General features: G+C 42.1%; 1 long non-coding RNA gene across 1 annotated transcript in view; it reads left to right on the forward strand.

Annotated features, from left to right (window-relative positions):
- The first annotated feature begins 21 nt into the window (after window positions 1–21).
- LOC133488332 (uncharacterized) overlaps window positions 22–15,552 on the forward strand; it is a 59,938-nt gene continuing 44,407 nt past the window's right edge. Inside the window, exons 1-2 of the long non-coding RNA XR_009791626.1 lie at window positions 22–154; window positions 7,007–7,183. This is a non-coding gene — a long non-coding RNA (uncharacterized LOC133488332). The remainder of the gene's footprint in view (window positions 155–7,006; window positions 7,184–15,552) is intronic.

Below are 15,552 nucleotides of genomic sequence, written 5' to 3' on the forward strand. Positions count from 1 at the left end.
AGCTGCTCCTTTGCCTGGAGATGGTGCTGTTCTGTGGAGACTGGATTGTCAGTGACGGACAAGAGCCTGATCAGAGTCCGTCTCGCTGCCACAGATGTCAGGCTGTCCAACTCTGTGCCCACAACAGAAGCTTGCCTTCTGCCAGTTTCTCCAGGTAAGAAGTATTCTTTTTCTTGATGCTGCTCCCCCAGCGCACAACTTCCTATAACTGAGGACGCTCGCCACCACAGACTGGTAGAACATCTGCAGTGTCATTTTGCAGATATTAAAGGAAGCCAATCTTCTGAGGAAGTTCTGGCGGTTTTGTCCTTTCACGCACAGTGTCAGTGTTGGCAGTCCAATGCATGCTTTCACTAAGCTGGACACTCAGGTATCCTGTAGTCTTCACTGTCACAGTAGATGTAAAGAGTGTCTGGGTGAGGCCTAGGCAGTTTATTTTTTGTTTTATTTATGTATTTTTACTTTTCCCATAATCACCAAAGCACAGGAGGCTGTCGCTCCACTTCTCAAGCTGTTTAGCTTTTAGTTTATCCCCAGCTATACATCCCTAATAGGAATTCCTTACCTTCGCCAGTAAATGTGGATCCATTCCGTTGCAGGTTTTCACGCTCAGGGTACTTTGTGCATTACTCGAATAGGCTTATTGATATCCATAGGATAGAAATGGCAATACCGAACAGTGAATCGACTGATGAAACTAAGATCCAAAACTCCATCTAAACTAAAACACACACAACGCTAATGGAATAGCTGCCACTCGCGTCAGTGCTGAAAGTTTACTCTTGAAATATTACTCGTAGTATGGTACTTAGTAACATTTATTCTCTGTTCGAAACTGTTGAAAAGCTGTTGCTGTCATATGAACATCATTATAACATCTATAGATTGTTTTTATGTATTAATGTAAAACCTTTCAGTCATGTAATGTTAAAAGTGTCGAAGATTGTGGTTTAAGAAAATATAGAAAACACAATTACCCAAGATCAATTGTAGACAAACAAACAATGATTGACAAGTTTTGCAGTCTTTATTTATCCATTCATTTTCTTTTTTGGTCAGTCTGTTCAGGTTCATGGCACAGACTGGCAACTAACCCAACTCGCTTTGGACAAAAGTGTTAAATGTTAAAGCTTGTGTAAGACTTGACCAACATTTTAAAATGGAGCAACATTTTTTTTTTTAATTCTGTTTTATTTTTATTTATTTTTCAAGAGGATCATACATGCTTTTATCTCCATGAGGTTCGATTATTGTAATGCCATTTATGTCATTATTAGCCTGGCTGCCCTCTTGCGGAGAGTCAGAGCACAACACTTGCGAGGGAGCTCATAACCCCTGTTTCGTCACGATCACAGGTCTGAAGGTACATTTCTCCTGGTCTTTCCCAGGTCACGATTCAATCCCTTTGCTGTGGTGGCCCCCAGAATATGGAACAAACTGCCACCTCAGATTAGAGTTGCCCCAACATTGGCAGTTTTTAAATTCCTTCTCAAGCCCCACTTCTAATGCATAGAGTTGTCAGTTTTGTGTTTTGTTTACTTGTTGTTGTTTCGTGTATTCTGTTTTTCATTGGTCTTTTGTGGTTTTACATTGTTTCAGATTTAATGATTTTATGAAATGTGCAGCACTTTGGTCAATGCCGTTTTAACTGTACTTTAGAAATTACTTATTTGGCTTGGTCAACTGCTATGTTTGGCTTGGTCACTGGCAGAGAGTTTGACAGGACTATTGACCTGCCTGAAAGGGCAGACAGAAAGCAAACAAAATAAATGACAGGCAACACTGCCTACAAGGCAGACAGGAAATGAACAGGACACATCTAGTTAGTATTTCAATGAGATTTATTTGATATTGATTTTACGTCTGGTCATTGTGTCCTTTCAAGGTTATCCAAATACCCCTGGTGTCGTTGACCATGCACTGGCAAACAGGGAAAATAACAAAAAGAATGAATGAATGTGATTGTGTATTGATTTAAACTTTCCTTAAAGATTGTGATCACCATAAATATACAGATTTATTCATAACTAAACATTGTGTACTGATAGTCAGTCAATATTAACTCAAAAGATTAGACTCACCTAGCTCAAGAGAAAATAATCACGCAATGCAATTACTGAACTGTCAAGTCATGCATGTGGATTTGTGTTTCCCTAATGAATGACTTTTCTCATCTCATAAATTAAACTGATCGAGAGCAGTAATTCCCAACCATTGTACCGTGGCACCAGGGACTTCACTAGGTTTCAAGGGTGGGGGTGGGCGCTTCACCCCCAGGAGATGCACAGGATAGGCTCTCTACCCAACAAAATGGACGAGCTTCATCTCACCAAAGACCAGTAAAAACTTCGGATGTTCCGCCGCCCTGTGCTTCACGGAGACATGGCTATGTGAACACATCCCTAATGGCGCCGTAATGCTCGCCGGCTTCCAACTACACTGAGCAGACCTTGTCACGAAGCTATCTGGGAAAACAAAAGGTTGCAGAATATGCTTCTATATCAACGAAAAGTGGTGCAATCGACATCACGGAGCTCAAAACACACTGCAGCCCGGACTTGGAGTCTGTCACTCTTTTGTGACTCATGCTGAAGTGTGACATTACTGCAATACTGTGAATTATTCCTCTTCAAGATGCATTGAAACACATTTAATTAATAACTGATCAATATTAAGGCTAATGACATGACTTTGGCTCGCAACACAATAACTGTTTGCTCCCAAATACTTTTGAAAGTCACAGAGATTATATTTTGGGTGCATATGTATCTAAAATGGTTGGAGAAAAATATTACTCAATTACTTTTAAACTACCGTATTTTCACGACCATAAGGCGCTCTTAAAAGTCTTAAATTTTCTCCAAAATGGACGGGCCGCCTTATAATGCTCTTGACTGACTGAGAGCATTCCCTGCCGACACGTTGCTTATATAGAGGAAGGCGGACGTGACTGAGGACAGCATGTGGAAGTAAAGGGGGAAGGGTGCGTGTGACAGAGGAGGCTAAAGACACGCCCCCCAGTAGGTATATCGGTTTAGCTAAGGACCCCCGAAAATGGCACGTACGAAGAGACACGCTTACGAAGCACAGTTTAAACTGCAAGCTATTAATTATGCAGAGGAACATGGGAATCGAGCAGGCGCAGCCGCAAGAGAATTCAAGATCAACGAATCCATGGTTTGCAAGTGGAGGAAGTAGGAAAACGAGCTTCGCCAAGTCAAGAAGACGAAGCTGAGTTTCCGCGGGGAAAAAAAATAAAAATAAAACGATGAAACAAGGCGAGGTGGCCCAAGTTGGAAGACCAACTCGAAGAATGGATTAATGAGCAGAGAACAGCCGGGAGAAGCGTCTCTACAGTCACCATTCGACTGAGTGCAATAACTCTGAGCTTGCCATCATTCCGGGAGGCTTGACGAACCACTGGACATCCGTGTAAACAGGGCGTTCAAAGTGAAGTTGTGAGTGGCGTGAGAGCCATGGATGACAGATGGCGAACCCAGCTAAGACGAGGAGGAAGCGCCGGGCGAGTTACGCCACAATTTGTGAATGGATTGTGGATGCTTGGGCTAACGTGTCTGCTTGCACTGTTGTTCGAGCTTTCGTAAAAGCCGGCATCATTTCTGAGGAGTCGCATAATAATAATAATTATTATTATTATTGATCGCTGATGACAGCTATTAGTGAATGAGTTCAGCTCGTTTCATGGTGTGAATTCATGCATAAACTTCACTATAACCTTCATCTTTATGTAAAACAGCCAGGAGCTAAACAATGAATTATAAGATGTTGCTTCACAAAACAGAGCTGACCAAAAGGAGTGTGAGGAAAAGAACGAAGGATGGACAAAGTTTTTAAAGGAAATAAGTCTTAATCACTAGACTTTACACCGATTTTATCGGCCGATAATTAGCATTTTATGCTTGAATGGCTTTAATGTCATAAATCGCCAATCCGATCAATGACGTCATTGATTGGCTCCGCAAAAGACATTTACTCCGCATCGCCATCGTGCACGGTATATTTGAATCCAAAAGCGAGTTTATTTTTAGCCTTGTCGCGTGTCTTTTGACGTAGTCCTGTAGTCTGACGGCCAGTAAAGTTATTTAAAAAAAAAAATTAAAAAAAAGCCATGTCGGCGGTGTGGAACAGACAACACGTCTGAGACAGACAACACGTAATACCCGGATCAGACTACAAGACAAATTGGCTCTATGTCAGACTACTGCAATAAAATCTTGTATTCCGATACCACCGCATCCCGTTTTTTTCCGATCACTGGCCTACATCGTGTCAACGCTAACGCGACCGGGTACACTCATTACCATGGCGATGACAACAATAATGCATCGCGCCGTGTGTTTGTAAGAACAAAATGGGGGAAAACGTCTTGGTGCTCCCGTATTTTTAATACAATACGGCTCGCAAGCAGGCAATAAAAATGTTATGTAGCCTAGCAAGCTACTGCTAGCAGGAACGGTTGTATGTAAACATGCCGCCATTCTGTCGAATCATGCTCTAAAGTTTCGGTGTGGGTGAAGTCATTTAATTAAAAACAAAGTAATTTAATTACAGTAAGTTAGCACCCATTATTTCTGTCATGTAATGTTGGTTTGACCTGACTGATTAGACTACACGATCTGACTAGAGCAGTGATTTCCAACCTTTATGGAGCAAAATTTACTTCCTGTATTTACTTCCTGCCATCTAAAAGAAGACCATTCATTTGTTCTGTCTTGTCACTATGCCTCACTGGCATAAATAGAGGAACAAGGATACATTATTGTAAATATAATTTTTTGAGCAATTAAGTACACAAGTCCATCCAGTAAATGAACAGGTCATTTATTCCTCCATCATGTGATCGGATTGGTGATCGGTTATCTGTTTTTTAAACTCGCTGTTCGGTGATCGGCCCCAAAAATCCTGATCGTATAATGCCTATTAATCACTGCTAGTAGTAACAATTAGTCAGCCCCTGCCCCCATCTAACAGCAGAAAGTCCCTTGCTACTTCTAAGTAGCTTGTCAATTACAATGGACCGCCGTATACTCTTGATTCGGCACCCGCAGATTCACCTATTATCAGATTATTTTTAAAAAATTTTTCATTTCAATAAAAATGTTTTTTCACTTTATTTTATTTTTTTTCAGGGGAACCAACGCCAAAAATGCTTATTGGTGGTTTATCCCCAGGTATTCAATAATTGTTGGGGTTTTAAGAATAGTAGGTTGATTGACAACTCTAAATTGCCCGTAGGTGTGAATGTGAGTGCGAATGGTTGTTTGTTTGTATGTGCCCTGCGATTGGCTGGCAACCAGTTCAGGGTTGTACCCCGCCTCCTGCCTGATGATAGCTGGGATAGGCTCCAGCACGCCCGCAACCCTAGTGAGGAGAAGCGGCTCAGTAAATGGATGGATGGATGGATGGATAGATGGATATTTCTTAAATCTATAATCTGTCATTTCAGGTGCACCCTAATGCTGGAATTCAGCATTACAACAAAGCCTTCGTCACCTCAATATTACGTAGGCTCCATGCTTGTCCGGCCTCCTCCCCCTCCCTCCAACCCCGTTACTACCTTTCCGACCCCTCCCCTCACCGTGTTTTCAAGAGCTTATCTCAAACATTCTGACGTTCTAACTTCCATCCATCCATTTTCCGAGCCGCTTCTCCTCACTAGGGTCGCGTGCGTGCTGGAGCCTATCCCAGCTGTCATCGGGCAGGAGGCGGGGTACACCCTGAACTGGTTGCCAGCCAATCGCAGGGCACATAGGAACAAACACCCATTCGCACTCACAGTCATGCCTACGGGCAATTTAGAGTCTCCAATTCATGCATGTTTTTGGGATGTGGGAGGAAACCGGAGTGCCCGGAGAAAACCCACGCAGGCACGGGGAGAACATGCAAACTCCACACAGGCGGGGCCAGGGATTGAACCCAGGTCCTCAGAACTGTGAGGCTGACGCTCTAACCAGTCGGCCACCGTGCCGCACGTTCTAACTTTTTGAAAAAAAAAATTCTTCAGTGCTCTCCAAAAGGCGGAAAAGGAAAAGCGATGTTTGACTAAAACATCGGTCACTTTCCTTCTTTGCTTATAATCCTTCAGCCAAATGATGAGCAGGCTTTTTCTTTGTGGTAGGATCCATTTCTGCACCAGGTCTTGTAGGTATTTTGGGGTTCTCCTCTGACATGTTGCTTCAATTGCTTTCGCCTTTCTCTATGGCTCAGTCGACCTGCACACTCTCCATATATGGGCCTGCCTGTTCGTAGGTAAAATACGTCATCTCCACTGTCATTTTAGAGTGCCACCAAGAGATCCAGTCTGGGAATGTATAGGACATTCACTAAATATAAAGAAACAAATATTAAAGCAAATACACCAAGATGTATCAGAAGCTGATAGGCTTAATCAGCATTCTAGTCTTGGAGTGGCTCAGGTGAAAATTACTTTATCTTTTAAAAAAAAAAAAAAAGTTAACTTTAAACAACCAATTAATTTAGGGGGGCTTAAGAACATATTAAGGGGACTGAAGCCCCGCTAAAATAGGCCTAACGACGCCACTGCGTGGCACAATTGATGTGCTGCGGGAAATGATCAAGTTGCACTTAATTGGTCTGAAAATGGGCGGCACGGGGGACGACTGGTTAGCACATCTGCCTCACAGTTCTGAAGACCGGGGTGCAAATCCCTGCCTCGCCTGCATGGAGTTTGCATGTTTTCCCCATGCCTGCGTTGGTTTTCTCCGGGCACTGCAATTTCCTCCCACATCCCAAAAACATGCATGGTAGGTTAATTGAAGACTCTAAATTGCCCGGAGGTGTGAATGTGAGTGTGAATGGTTATTTGTTTACAGTATATGTGCCCTGCGATTGACTTGCGACCAGTCCAGGGTGTACCCCGCCTCTTGCCCAGAGTCAGCTGGGACAGGCTCCAGCATGCCCGCGACCCTTGGGAGGATCGGCAGTATGGAAAATGAATGAATCAATAACATATAAACATTCACAGGACAGGGTGGATGAAGTAAATTAACCTCTCGCAGCCAGCACCACGCCACTTTGCCCTGACGGGAGACCTGGCGCTGCAGCAACAACAGAGACAGCCAGCCTTCCACCTCTGCTCAGCTACAGCCTGACGGTGAACAGCAACAACCTTGCAGCCCATGGGCACCGCCACAGAACGCAGGTCCTCGCCGACATCCGCCTGTAGTTTCACTGCATGCCTTAGCGCGTAAGCCTTGCTGTACAGCTGTTCCATCTTGTTGAGCAGGTTTGAGATGTCCAGACAGTAAAAGTCACAGGTGGCAACTCACCCAGATAGTGGGAAACAAAATGGGGATATCGTCCCTGCACTTTTAAGCAGCTTTTAACATTGTTTGCATCTTTATGGTTGCCTTTAAAGACCACATTCTGTTGTTTAGTATCAGGACAAAGTTCAAACACCACCCTTCTGGAAGACTCGATCCACTCAGAGTTAAAGGTGTTTAAAGCTACAAGGACAAGCCTATCCTGGGTTATTGTTTAAATTTTAACCACGAGGAAATTAAAGAATTCATCTTCTAAATGACTTGATCACCAACAGTTTTGTAGATTATAGGTTTTTCTTGAGGCCAGTGGTAAAAACCAAGAGCTGCTGAACCACGATTCGTTCCACTCACCATTTTCTCTTGAATTCAAGCAATATTGTTTTGTTTTGTTTTTTCACTTTTTTTTCTTCTGCATACATAATGCATTTAAAAATCAGCATCTCTGGTGAGTATATTTTGTTTACTTTTCGTTAATGGTTTTGTCATGTATTTAAATATAAATTCTGTACTACTCATGGTGTACAGTCACGGTATAAAGAGGTGGATTAACTTTGGTAAGTCCCCACGAAAGGCCCAAGTACTGAAAATATGGCCCACCACTGCCATCATACCCTTTAACTCATGAATTCACAATGATCACAAAATTCCACAGCTAATTACTTGCACAAAACATGAAAGCAATGCCTAGTCTATAGTTCTTAATACTGAACTTTGCCCTCTATCACTGGGTGCCCGGTCAGGGCATGGAGTCAAAAAAAATGTAAAACCTTTTTTGTTGTTGTTGTTTTTTTCCAGATTTTGTGATACTGTGGCTAAGTGTACTACCTTTGTTTTGTTTATTGTTGTTCATTAAAACGGGGCTAAGCAGAAATCGGTTTTGTTTCTAAATAGATTAAATATGTTTTAAGATAAGTGCTTAAAATATATGCAGACTTATAACAATGTAGTGGTGAATTGCTGAGGTATAGTTTAAAGTTCAGATGACAAAGATGTTATGGGGTCAGTTAAAATTCACATTTGCATTGTTTATATGTTATGTAATACTTGCACGTAACTTCCAGCAAGTTTTCAACTATAGTTTAGCTAAAAATGAATGTATTGAGTACTCCCCGAACATATCCGAAGTTCAAGAAACCGGGGTGTGGTTTTTGTGACATTTTTTGGGCCTGTTTAGTACCACTTTAAGTTGACTTTATTTATAATTAGATTTTTTTTAACTCCACCAGTCCACCAAAGGCTACACTGTAGGAAATTGGTGGTGCTATGTGGTGGTGCAGGTGCTATAGCTTTAAAAATGAAAAAGGTATAACACGCAGCCCAATACTAATTCTGATACAACATATTCATACGCATGTGGAGGCAATGCACATTGACCCCAACTGTCAGCAGAGGGCATAGTGCTGTTACAAAGTGTTATCAGAAAATCCTGATTCATAAATTCCTGATAAATAGTGTCATTGTTTTAGTTGTAATGCCTCAGTCATCATTATGAAATGATCTATTAAATACAGTATATTTAGTTTTGTTTTTTAACCAAATTATTGTTGGCTTACATTCGCATTGGCATACAATAAATGCAAGTTTTCTTTTAGGGCAGTGAGTCTAACAAACAATCCATATGTGCACACTCAAATGGTTAGGACAGGAAAGACTACTCGCAAGTACAGAAATGAAAGTGACAACATCTAGGAGCAACCACGCAGAAGTAGCCTTTAGTATTTTAAAAATCATCACAGGTGTGCTATTGCAGATTGTGATGGACATGTTGGTGAAGGTAATAGGGGTGATGAAGAAGTGATGGGTAAGTACGGCATCCAGGAAAGGAACTTGGAGGGACAGATGGTGGTAGACTTTGCAACAAGGATGCAAATGGCTGTAGTGAACACTTTTTTCCAGAAGAGGAAAGAACATAGGGTGACCTACAAGAGCGGAGGTAGAAGCACACAGGTGGATTACATCTTGTGCAGACGATGTAATGTGAAGGAGGTTACCAACTGTAAGGTGGTGGTAGGGGAGAGTGTGGCTAGACAGCATAGGATGGTGGTGTGTAAGATGACTCTGGTGGTGGGGAGGAAAATTAGGAAGACAAAGGCAGAGAAGAGAACCATGTGGTGGAAGCTGAGACAGGACGAGTGTTGTGCAGCTTTTCGGGAAGAGGTGATACAGGCTCTCGGTGGATGGGAGGAGCTTCCAGAAGACTGGACCACTGCAGCCAAGGTGATCAGAGAAGCAGGCAGAGAAGACTTGGTGGTGGAACCTCACAGTACAGGAAATCATACAAGGAAAAAGGTTAGCTAAGAACAAGTGGGACACTGAGAGGACCGAGGAGAGGCGAAAGGAATACATTGAGATGCGACACAGGGCAAAGGTAGAGGTGGCAAAGGCAAAACAAGAGGCATATGATGACATATGCCGAAGTAAAACAGAATATATGTGCATGAATGAGAGGGGTGGTGGGGGAAGAATGAGGCTACAGGGAGAAGAGATAGCAAGGGTAGAGGACTTTAAATACTTGGGGTCAACCGTCCAGAGCAATGGTGAGTGTGGTCAGGAAGTGAAGAAACTGGTCCAAGCAGGTTGGAACGGGTGGAGGAAGGTGTCAGGTGTGTTATGTGACAGAAGAGTCTCTGCTAGGATGAAGGGCAAAGTTTATAAAACAGTGGTGAGGCCAGCCATGATGTATGGATTAGAGACAATGGCACTGAAGAGACAACAGGAAGCAGAGGTGGCGGAAATGAAGATGTTGAGGTTCGCTCTTGGAGTGACCAGGTTGGATGAAATTAGAAATGAGCTCATCAGAGGGACAGCCAAGGTTCGATGTTTTGGAGACAAAGTTAGAGAGAGCAGACTTCAATGGTTAGGACACGTCCAGAGGAGAAATAGTGAGTATATTGGTAGAAGGATGATGAGGATGGAGCTGCCAGGCAAGAGAGCTAGAGGAAGACCAAAGAGAAGGTTGATGGATTTCGTGAGGGAAGACATGATGGCAGTTGGTGTTCAAGAGGAGGATGCAGGAGATAGGCTCTCATGGAAAAGGATGACGCGCTGTGGCGACCCCTAACGGGACAAGCCGAAAGGAAAAGAAGAAGAAGATCACAGGTGTGCTATTTGAGTAGAAGTCACTGATCGGTGCATTTTGAATATATCTGACTAGCCAGGACAGTATAAATCCAATCTGTCCGTTTATACTGTAGTCACATTGGCAGATAGCTGATTCATGTCTGTCAAAAGATCATCAAATTCCACAACTTGATGACAACTTCACAGATATGCAACTGGACAATGCCACATGTGGGGAAAAAAACTGAATGGGGTCATTTGGACCATGTAGTAGATATGGAGTCGTAAAAGAGTGTTTTAAAATCAAATCTGTGCGTGTGTATTTCCCTGCTCCTTCTGCGTTCCAGCCAGTGAGTTCCATGGCTGTACTGGTGCTTTCCAGCACATACAGTGGTACCTCGAAGTTCAACCAGCTCATTATGGTCGACTTTCAAAACATGATCTATCCAGATCAACTATATTTGAATTATTTGTTCCATGGTCCTCTTCATAATATATATATTACACCATATATATATATTATATCACACCATCCAACCACATTAATTCATAGAAACTGTGGGTTAAGTGTCTTGGCCAGGAACACAACAACATGCACTCGTGTGGTGATATGAACCGGTGCTCCTCCGAGTTGCAGGGCGTACATTTACCCTCTGCAACCCTGCCCACTTTTTTGAGTGAATCTGTTGGCTCTCTGACAGAAGTTTAACATTTAAGTTTGTTGTCATATGATAAAATTTAATGCTACATTTCTGCTGAGAAGGGAAACATGCAGATCGCAGTGATTTTTCATTCAATAAATATTAAGTTTGACCCGCGACACCCCTGTTCTAGAACTTTCTCCCATCTCCCGACTGCATCTCTGAACCTCAGCCACAGTGATCTTTGGGTTCTTCTTTACCTCTCTCACCAAGGCTCCTCTCCCCCGATTGCTCAGTTTGGCCCGACAGCCAGCTCGAGGAAGCGTTCTGGTCCTCCCAAACGTCTTCCATTTAAGGATTATAGAGGCCACTGTGCTCTTAGGAACCTTAAGTGCAGCAGATTTTTTTTGTAACCTTGGCCAGCTCTGTGCCTTGCCACAATTCTGTCTCTGACCTTTTCAGGCAGTTTCTTTGACCTCACGATTCTCATTTGCTCTGACATGCGCTGTGAACTGTAAGGTCTTACATAGACAGGTGTGTGACTTTCCTAATCAAGTCCAATCAGTATAATCAGACACAGCTGGACTCCAATGAAGGTGTAGAACCATCTCAAGGATGATCAGAAGAAATGGACGGCACCCGATTGAAATATATGAGTGTCACAGCAAAGGGTCTGAATACTTATGGGTGTGTGATATTTCAGTTTTTCTTTTTGAATAAATCTCCAAAGATCTCAACATTTCCCTTTTTTTGTCAATATGGGGTGCAGTGTGTACATTAATGAGGACAAAAATTAACTTGAATGATTTTAGCAAATGGCTGCAATGTAACAAATTGAAAAATGTAAGGGGGTCTGAATACTTTGTCTCTGCTGTACGGGGGGCGCAGGTGGTGTTACTTGTGACATCAAGGTGCATGGTGGAGGGGCGGAGGGCCGTGCAGGTCCACACCCCTCTGTGTGAGACTTTTCCTTCTCCTCTTTTTTTGCTGCAATTTGGAGGCGGCCACCAGTTGATGAAATCTGGTCTGATATTTTGCCATTGCCAGCACAAAGGCCTTGTTCTTTAAACACATTTTTGTTTGTTTCACATTCTTTCCACAGCTCCTGTTCTTTTGTTGCAAATGCGTCACAAATTTTGACCAAAGTTTGTTAGAGGTTGACTGCTTTCAACATTAAATTCATTTTCACCTACAATGTCCTGGTAAAATGTTTTTGTTTTATTTTACATATTTTATATATATATATATTTTTTTTTTTTCCCCTCCGTTTTCCGTTTCCAGCCAATCGCATAAACATAAACAAACAACCATTTGCACTCACATTCACACCTACGGGCAATTTAGAGTCTTCAATTAACCTACCATGAATGTTTTTTGGGATGTGGGAGGAAACCGGAGTGCCCGCAGAAAACCCACGCCGGAGGCATGGGGAGAACATGCAAACTCCACACATTCGGGGCCGGGGTTTGAACCCCGGTCCTCAGAACTGTGAGGCAGATGCTCTAACCAGTCGTTCAGCGTGCCGCCTCGTTAGAAGTGGATAGACAATTAAAATAAATAATTAGGTCCTTACAGAAAGCAGAAAATAGGGGTTTTGTGAGATAGTGAGCGACTTAAATTGTAATAGTGGGGTACGTTTGGTATAACGCAATATAGAACTCTAGAACACTGTGTTTGTGTGTGTGTGCGTGTGTGTGTGTGTACTTGTGACAAAATGGCTGAATACAATGAGGAGGTGCTGTGAAAAATGGCTGCTGCCGCGAAAAAAGAAGGAGCTACTTGGGGCGACGCAATATGCAAGCTTGCTACAAAAAGAATCGGAGTGCTTGTCAAACAAGGATGCAAACAAAATATTAGACCTGAACAAATGGGCCAAAACAAACATGTTTGATGGAGGTCCATATTCGGGCACGGCCCCCACCAAACAACAAACTGTTAATAATTTTAGAAAGACAAAAACGACAATTGGAAACAACAAAATCCACAAAATTATGTGGCAAAGCAAAACATGGAAAAAAAAATGTAAACTTCGAAGATGAGGTCGAATTTATAAAGAAAGTAATGGGAGATATGTTGAAATATAAATTGTGTTCGCAAGAACTTCACTATACTCACACGTGGCGGAGGAAGGGCCCTCCCTCGTCTCTCGGAACAAAAGCCTTTTACGGACATGTGTGAAAAATCACAGAAAGGGAAGGGGTGCACCACCCCTCCCCCGTACCAACGTGGGCTATATGCCCTTGTCATAGAAGTATTGACTCAGGCTGAAAATAAGAGCAGCAAATCAACAAGTGCTAATCCATATTAAAGAAGGTGTCTAAGAGACTCATGATGATACAGACGTAGAGAAAGCAAGTGTAATTTTTAAAACTCTAGTGTGTGCAATAGAAGAGAGAAACAACACAGAAAAATAAAAAATTGAAGAAAAGATAAGAAAATTAGAAGACAAACTTGAGAAAGAGACAGCAATGTTGGCAGAAGAATTGAACCGAAAAACAGTGACAAATGGGGTTAAAAGGGAGAAGAAAAAACAGTGGCGGAGGGGAATAGTGAAGATAGTGAAGATAGCGAAGACAGCGAAAAGGAAACGAGGGTTACAGTTGTTAGAAACAAGAAGGGACTAAGATCCAAAGCCTGTAATAACCCAGAATTACCAAACTATGCTACCAAAATGTATGATTTAAGATTACGTCCGAAAACGAATCCAAACTATGCAATGCCTCTCCGTAAGACTTCTCCGTAAGATCCATGACAAGGTTGGACAGGTAACACACCTATTCATTGACAATTTCTGCATTTTTTGGGAGCGCAGACATCTTTACAAGGCAGACGGTTTCTGTCTAAATAGGTTAAGTTATTGGCTGCCAACATTTTTTACTGTGTACGTCATTCAGCGGCCCAAAAAGAAAACACTGGCCTTGGTGACACAGCTGAAGGACAAAAAGATACAGTTGTTCACAAACAATCGAAGGAACAGGAGATAAGGTGACACGAGGCGCAGACGGATTCATCGGGGTCATCCAAACAATCGGAGGAGTGAATGACAAATGAAATGAGCCAGCACGTTGAATCTCCCACACCCATCCCTGCCCCATTAAAGCAAAGCCCAACGGAAAACTCACTCTCTACTAGCCTAAATTCTCTGCTAGGTGTGACGGACAGGATGAAGACGATTGTCAATATTGGAATCCAACGCACACCACGCCAAGATCTTCCTCCCACCCCCCGTCGCCTGAAACCACCGTCCACTAAGATGCGAAGGGCCCCTCCTCCACCCATGAAGCACCTTATCTGTGAATCTGACTGATATCTGCGGGGTCTTTTCCAGAATAAGTCAGACCCCAATGGAAATCAGGCATTTATCATCTCTGTAATTACAAGGGACAGAAAGTTGGTCAAAGAAATTTAGCAAAAAAAAAGTAGAACTACAAACGTAGTGAGGATAAAATCTTATCTATCTATTTGAATCTATAAAACCATTGTCTCCAGTTATCGCTGCAAGACTAGCTCTTTTCAATATCAGGTCACGGTGTAATAAATCAATGTTGATTAATGACATCATTACAACCTATGAGCTGGACTTTTTGTTACAAAATGAAACGTGGTTAACAGAAAGTAGCTGTAATACCGTTTTAAATGAGGCAACACCAGCAAATTTTTATTTTATGAACAAGTGTCGAATAGGGAAAAAGGGCAGTGGTATTGCTGTAATTTCTAAGTCATTATTTCAGTGTAAAGAAATAATACTGGGTGATTTTACCTCTTTTGAATATCTCTGTTTTATAGTTAAAGGTGACCCAAAGGTTATTGTTTTAATAATTTATAGGCCTCCAAGATACAATAGAAAATTTATGGAGGACTTTTCAGAACTGCTGTCAGTTATTTGTACTGACTACAACTATTTTGTCATAACGGGAGACTTTAACATTCATGTTGACAATAACATGGCAAAAAAATCTAAAGAACTCTCTGCGATACAAGACACATTTGACCAAGAGTCCAACCCACACTCAAGGTCACATCTTAGACCTGGTCATCTGTAAGGATGTTGAAATTCTATCAATTGACATTAAGGATATGGCTATTTCTGACCATTTTTGTGTATTCTTTGATTTACAGATTCTTCCTAAAAGTCAGACAACCTCTATGTCTATTAAGAAAAGGTACATAAATGAGAGCACCGCCACTAAGTTTATAGAGACCATTGCTGTGACACAAACTGAATGCTGAGACAGTTGATGAACTTTTGGATAATTTCATCTGTAAAATCTCAAATGTCATGAATGCTGTCGCTCCTATGAAAACTAAGACAGTCTTGAGGCGACATAGAACACAGTGGAGGAGCAGAATGATAGTAAAGACCTCTAAATCAAAGTTTAGGAAAGCAGAACGTAAGTGAAGAAAAACTAAACTCCAAATTGACTATGACCTCTACAGACAAAGTCTTTGTAATTTTAACCAAGAGTTAGTCAGGGCTAGACAGCAACACTTCTGAAATCATCAGTAAGAACTTCAACAATACTCGCACTCTGTTTGCTATGGTTGAC

Source organism: Phyllopteryx taeniolatus, chromosome 13 (assembly GCF_024500385.1).
Source record: "Phyllopteryx taeniolatus isolate TA_2022b chromosome 13, UOR_Ptae_1.2, whole genome shotgun sequence".
Classification (NCBI taxonomy): domain Eukaryota; kingdom Metazoa; phylum Chordata; class Actinopteri; order Syngnathiformes; family Syngnathidae; genus Phyllopteryx; species Phyllopteryx taeniolatus.